This window comes from Lathyrus oleraceus, chromosome 6 (assembly GCF_024323335.1).
Source record: "Lathyrus oleraceus cultivar Zhongwan6 chromosome 6, CAAS_Psat_ZW6_1.0, whole genome shotgun sequence".
NCBI classification, from domain to species: domain Eukaryota; kingdom Viridiplantae; phylum Streptophyta; class Magnoliopsida; order Fabales; family Fabaceae; genus Lathyrus; species Lathyrus oleraceus.
In genome coordinates, this window is record NC_066584.1 from 504472505 (window position 1) to 504479510 (window position 7006).

Below are 7006 nucleotides of genomic sequence, written 5' to 3' on the forward strand. Positions count from 1 at the left end.
AGCCCAGGCTCCCATCCCGAATGTTGGCCAGAATTCAAACATTCAAATTTCCAACATTCAAAATATGTTTAATGCTTCCCAGAGACAAATGCAAGGGAGGCAGCAAGTTGTTCCTCAACAACAGCAGCAACAGTCACAGAATCCACAACAGTATCTGTATAACCAACAGCTTTTGAGACATAAGCTTCAGATGCAATCTCAACAACAGCAACAAAAGCAACACGGAAACCTGCATTTTCACAACAGAAGCAAAAGTCAACGGCAGATCGTGGCATCTAAACCAATGCATCATCATAGCTACTAACATATCTGTTGCATAGAGGAAATAAAGCAAAACCTGCAGTGAAACCCACAAGGTAACCTATGCGGTTCCTGGAAAACCCAAATCAAAAGCTATACAACACAATGAGGTAGCCCAAAGGCAGCGGTACTTGCGATACTAATTCAGTAGCCGTAATGGCGCTTGACTAACCAATCTACAATAGATTGGCAATGTGAAACGAATAGTGTAATTGCCAAAATGCTGTAAAAAAATACCCCTGCCATACTAAACCTAAACCGCTGCTAGCAGCTCACAAAACAGTTCACACACCGGCAAAGCATCCCAAGCAAAAATCCAAAGCATCTCATGTAGCACATATAGATGATGCACGCCGTCAAAACCAACAGTTGTTCCTACAGTAATGCACACAAAAAAAGGGCAGGTTAAGTGCAAATGAAATAAAACACATTGTCATCGAATTCAGGCTGCAATCTACACCAGCATCAGGAAAATGGCAGTGTAAGGTTTTGGCGCTCAAGCGGAATACTTTGGTCATTACCTATCAAAACAGAAGCGGAATGGTGAAGTAAAAGTTGAAGTTAGCCGCCAACTTGTGTTAACATAACAACACCCTGCAAAATACCAAAGCCATTCAATAAATTTCCCAAACTTGGACCTAATCCCATGCTACTTTGCCTTAATTCATCATCCAACAACCATGTTGGTTGTGTTTTCCCTTGTTTCTTCATTTCCAAGTAACTTAGCTCATTTTCATATTCATGACCATTATACCATGACTTGGATCCTTTGCCTTGACAACCAATCTTTACCTTGCTGAACTGGTCCTGCATTCATCAATAACCAAATACCCTAATCACATGATCAAATACGGTACATACATGATTGATTTGGCAAATCAATGCACATGGATTCTGAACTCACCTTGACACACCTTGTACTAGCATCCTGTCATCATGGTCCTGCAGCTGCCAAATCAAAACTTGAATTCCATAAGGTCATGGCGTGATGACTGAACTTAGAGCAAATGATTTGAAGCAATTCCATTTGAACAAACTTGTACCACCAAAGCAATGCAACAACCATGAACCGCGATACCCATAAAGCAAAGAAATGGACATTGGAACTAGCCGGTAGAAATTTGATCCTGCAGATGGGAATGGAAACCAATTCATGCGACTAAGAGTTTTTAGTACATGTTATCCAAAGATGCATCAGTCCTTACACAGGAGAAAACTCAACATTAAATAGAAGAAGGCCAATGTAAACCTGGAGCAAGTATCATGTTGCAAAATCAAGTTGCAGAGGCAAGTTGAGCAGGGTCGAACCTACTGAACAAAAACATCAGCAGACCCTGTTTCCACTACTATATTACAATGGTCTTATTTTGAATCCTTATTGCCATGCATCATGAAGAAATACTGCAAGTATACCTAGTCCAAATCCACTAGCCTGCAGCATGAAACATCAATAATGTCAAAGATCAAACCACCACAAAACTCAAACCTTCAACCATGTCCACAACCCACCAAACATGAATAAGATTGCAGCAAACCAAGCTCACCATTTTTTTTTACTGCGGTAAAAAAAGGGACACATCAATCCGTCAAATTGCAAAATCCAAAGTGCAAAATCATTAACCAACAGTCAGAGGGCAAAATCCAAAGATATCCCAAATTGATATAAGGTCAAAGCAGAGAAGAAAGTTTGTGAAGGATACCTTTTCTTGAATCTAACATGGAAAAGGTCAATCCAATTTCTGAGCATCCAAAGTGCTTTGCAGAGTTACTTTTGAACACAAGGGCACCAATTTGTAACCCTAATTCACAGAATATAAAGAGGAGAGGCAAATCAGTGAAAAGGGGGAGACAACGAAAATCAGAGGTGGAACGATTGACAAACCCTAATCACCAAATCAAAGACAAACCTGTGAGCTTCATCGTTGCCGTTATCACCGCCGAAGGTTAGTTTTTGTTCAACCATTGCTTTATTACTTGATTGAGTTCGAGATTTTGAGGAAGATTCATCGAGGGTGACGAGGGTTAAGATTGACGAGGTCGTGAGAGGTGAGTGAATGAGAGGTTGTGAGAGGTGAGAAAAGGTTGAGGACGATGAGGGTTGAGAGAGAGAGATTTTCTGAGTTTGACAGAGAACTCGTAAGATGCGAGAGAGAGGGGGGAAGACGAACTCCTCTGTGTTCTCTTCCCCGTTCCCATTTCTTTTTCTGTTTTCTTTTTTTATTATTTATTTTTTTAATTTAATTTGTTTTTTACAGAGATAATACAAAACCATAAAAATGTTTGTTTTGTTTTTATTTTATTTTTTATTTTAAATCTTTAGCCCGGTTCATATATTTAGGGTAGTATCTCAACAGCAGATAGTATTGAGTGGCCTAGTGGAGAGAGTTTAGTTGCATAATATTAGGGGGAGAGGGTTCGATACTCATGTGAGGTACTTTTTGCTTATTATTTGATTTTATCTTCCTTTAGCATTTTTTATCCTCTTAGTATTTTGTTAATATCTTCTTTTTACGTTTATTATACTTATAATTTCATTTGTTAATAATGCATAGTTATTGTATTTGAATTTAGTTCAAAAACCATTTTTTCAAACTATAAAAATCATACTTTTCTCGGTTTAATATCGAGCCCATTTTTTACACCCTTGTAAGTCGATTGCTTTTTAAGCATCGCCATCAACCTCACATAGCTTACTCTTGGGCTTTCTTACAATGAGCCGGTTCCCTTACACTTACACTCATACATTGTTTATTGTTTCATTATTTCATTCTTTGATTCTTTGATTTGATTATATACTTGTTTATATCTTACTTGTTTGATTAACTGTTGCCTACTTGTGTGATGTATGAGGCATATATTTATATTGTTTGATTGCCATGACAACCCCCATTCATAACAAATGTATCCCTCTCCCATGAAATGTATAATATTTATTCTTTCATTCTTTATTCATCTGTTAATACAAGAAATAAAATGAACATTCGATAACCATTTCAAAGCAAGATCAAAACCTCGATCCAACGTCGAGTAATCATTTTTCAAAACCTAACAGAACCAGCACGTATTCATCCACCCTTTTGTAAGTCGATTGCTTTATGCATCGCCATCAACCTTGTAAGTCGATTGCTTTATGCATCGCCATCAACCTTGTAAGTCGATTGCTTTATGCATCGCCATCAACCTTGTAAGTCGATTGCTTCGTGCATCGCCATCTACCCTTATCCCTAACCCTTCTCCTTGCTCCTTGCTCCACTCGTCAACTCTTGTTCCGATTAAGTAGCACCCATTAGATAGAACCCTTTGTATGATAACATAGGTAGGATTCCCATATTCTTTGCATGCCAACATTAGGTAGATATTCCCATTTGTAAATCCTAACACTTAAGCACACATTGCATGACAACTCTAGGGCAGAGCTTCCCCATTTCTTTTAGACCTTTCCGAGCGTCTCCGATCTTGTGGCATGTAGTCCGTCCTATTGCAAAGAGGTAACTGCCTAAGACTCGATTCAGCGAGCTGCGACACCTACTGCTAGGACGTGAACACATCGCCCACTCTCCTTTGACACAACTGGTGTCCTCCTTTGTAAGTCCATGTTCAGATGGCACCCCCTATGAAGGGGAACTACATCGCCCTGATCCTTGTTCCAGACGAGGTATGTAGGCAGGTGGTCGTGCGAGACCACTCCGGGCACCTTTCTTTTTTCTTTTTGTGTGTGTTTTGGTCCGGATGCTGATGTAAGTCCAGTGATTGGCAGTCGGGCTCCACGTTTGCCCTTTTGTGTGTGTTTTGGTTCGGATGCTGATGTAAGTCCAGTGATTGGCAGTCGGGCTCCATGTTTGCCACCTTTTTGTGTGTAGGTGTCTTGTTTTGTTTGGCGTGCGTGAGCCGAACTACGGCAACTCTGATTCTCATGTTCAGATGAGATACGTAGGCACAAGATGTGATGTCTTGCCGAGTTTGACTAACGACTAACAACTAATCCTTGTTTTCTTTCGCCCTCGTTGCGATCCTTTCTCTCGCCCTCGTTGCGATCGAGACATTCCCTTTCTCTCGCCCTAGTTGCGATCGAGACCCTTATTCTCGTATTTAGTTTGAACTACGTTTTGCTCTGATTCTCATTCCCGATGAGATACGTAGGCATAAGACGCGATGTCTTAGCGAGCACACTTATCCTTAACCCTTAGGTAGCCGAGCTACGAAGACTCTGATTCTCATATTCAGATGAGATACGTATGCAGTGGATGCGACATCCGTGCGAGTCATTTTCTTGACCCTTTTAGTAAATAGTACATTAGATAAACACACGCCCTTTAGACAAGAAACAACAAGAGTGGATCCCGTAGAGTACTACGGATGCGTAGGGGTGCTAATACCTTCCCTTCGCATAATCGACTCCCGAACCCAAGATTTGGTTGCGAGACCTTGTCTTTTCCTTTCCTTTCTCCAGGTTTACTTCGAGCGTTTCCTTTCCCTCTGTTGGGATAAATAACGCACGGTGGCGACTCTTCTGTCATTTCTTTCTCGCCGGTTGTTTTTTCGCACCTCTGTATTTTTCGGGTTGCGACACTTAGCTTTGGCGAGAGCCTCAGCATTGTTATCTCTCAACGGCTGGGGTGCAAACAAACGACCGCTTCTTGTGAAACCTCCTGGTCCCCCAACATTGTCCACAACCGGACTTGCAATCACTGGAGTTCTACTCGGTAACCCAATCGTCACTGGAGCCTGATTCACTGGCCTAACCTGACTCTCAGCCCTTCGATTGTTGCGGTATGCATTATCGTATTTCCATGGCACAACCCTACTGTTCTCAACAGGCCTTCTTCCTGAAGCAACGATGGTAGTTGGAGCACTGACGGTTACAGGAGCAGAAATGGTAACAGGAGTACCACTAGCTGTAGGCGCATTAACAGTTATCTGGCCACGTCCCTCGGACGGTTTGAAATAAATGGTGACAGTTGACACCATCCCATGATCTTTCACGGCCCGACTAAACTGTAAACAACCCTCATCAATCAAATTCTGAATACCAGCCCTCAATTGTACACAACCATTCTCTGACCCGGCACAAACTGAACAGTCCTGATCACAACCCGGGTATACTCCCCCTTTCAACAAACGATCCTTCACAACAACCAACGGAGTCTGAATCTCATCCACACTGACCACCAAGTCTTCAGCTTCTCCACCTTCAACATTGTTAACTCCGTGCGCACCATGCTGAGGCATAGGATTGTTCACAACATTCGGCACAGGAGCAAAATTGATAGTTTTGGCGTCAATTAAGTCCTGGACCTTATGATGAAAAGCCCGGCAGTTCTCAATATGGTGCCCCGGAGCACCAGAATGGAAATCACAACGTACGTTGGCATCATACCCAGGTGGTATTTTTGTCAACGGAGCCATTGTACGCAACTCCACAAACCCCAATCTGAGCAACTCAAGTAGCAACTCAGCATAGGTCATTGGCAACGGGTCAAAACGACGATCAGGCATCCTCTGTCTAGGTTGATACGGACGTTGCTGTTGTTGTTGTTGTGGTGGTGGTGGTTGAACCCTCTGTTGTTGCTGTTGACGAGGTTGAGGTGCTGGAATAGTTACGGCAGCAACCTGGCGATATTGCCCTCTGTTGGCACTTCTTCTACCGTGTTGCACAACATTGGTTTCACCCTCTCTCCTGCGAGGTGCCCCAGCAAATGGTTTCTTGGAAGATGAGGAACCAGAATCCTGAATCTTCCCAGCTTTAATCAAACTCTCTGTCCTTTCCCCACAGATTACAACGTCTGAGAAACTACCGAATGGGCAACTTCCCATCCGGTCCATGAATACACCTTGTAAAGTTCCGATAAACATATCGGTTAACTCCCTCTCCAGCATAGGGGGTTGTACTCTTGCGGCCAACTCACGCCACCTCTAGGCGTACTCCTTGAAACTCTCCCCTGATTTTTGACAAAGACTCTGCAACTGCGTCCGGCTCGGCGCCATGTCCATATTATGTTTATACTACCTCAAGAAGGCCTCACCCAAATCCCTCCAGCTACGGATAGAATCTCTCTTAAGCTCCATGTACCAATCCAAGGAAGCTCCAGACAAGCTATCCTGGAAAAAATACATCCACATTTTCTCGTCATCTGTGTAAGCAGAGATCTTCCTGTAATACGCCTGCACATGGATGCGAGGGCAAGAAGTACCGTTGTATTTATCGAAGGAGGGCGCTTTGAATTTGTAGGGAATTCTCAAACCTTCCACCAACCCCATATTAGTAACATCAAAACCCAGAGAGTTCTGACATTCCATAGCTCTGATTTTTTCAGCAAGGGCATCAACTTTCCGATCCCTCTCTTCAACTCTCCCAACATCATCGTCTTCAGTAAGCAATATGAACATATCCTCCTGCCTGTCGACCAGGGGAGCAGGATGGCGAATCGGAGCCCGGGTAGCTCTGGCATTAACAGTCTCTGCAGCAAGAGGCTGTCTGTTGATTCTAATACCCCTCAATTCATCCCCCACAGCGTAGTCATTGACGGGAGCAACAACAGCAGCATTATCGGTCACAGGTGCACCCACTGGTGAAGCACGACTCGGAGGTGGGAGCACAGCTTCCTGTCTCTGGGCTAAGGCACGCAGCTCCTCTTGCCCTTGAACGACCCCTTGCATCATGGTCATGAATTGGGCCATGTTAGCCCTCATCTCAGCCAATTCTGCT

The 7006-nt window shown here is 43.2% G+C and overlaps 1 long non-coding RNA gene across 1 annotated transcript; it reads right to left on the reverse strand.

Annotated features, from left to right (window-relative positions):
- Positions 1 to 1248: 1248 nt before the first annotated feature.
- Positions 1249 to 1854, reverse strand: LOC127092758 (uncharacterized). The gene is made up of 3 exons (XR_007792276.1): positions 1810 to 1854; positions 1550 to 1732; positions 1249 to 1427 (listed from the first exon to the last, which is right to left on the reverse strand). It is a non-coding gene; the product is annotated as an uncharacterized LOC127092758 (long non-coding RNA).
- Between the last annotated feature and the right edge of the window lie 5152 nt (positions 1855 to 7006).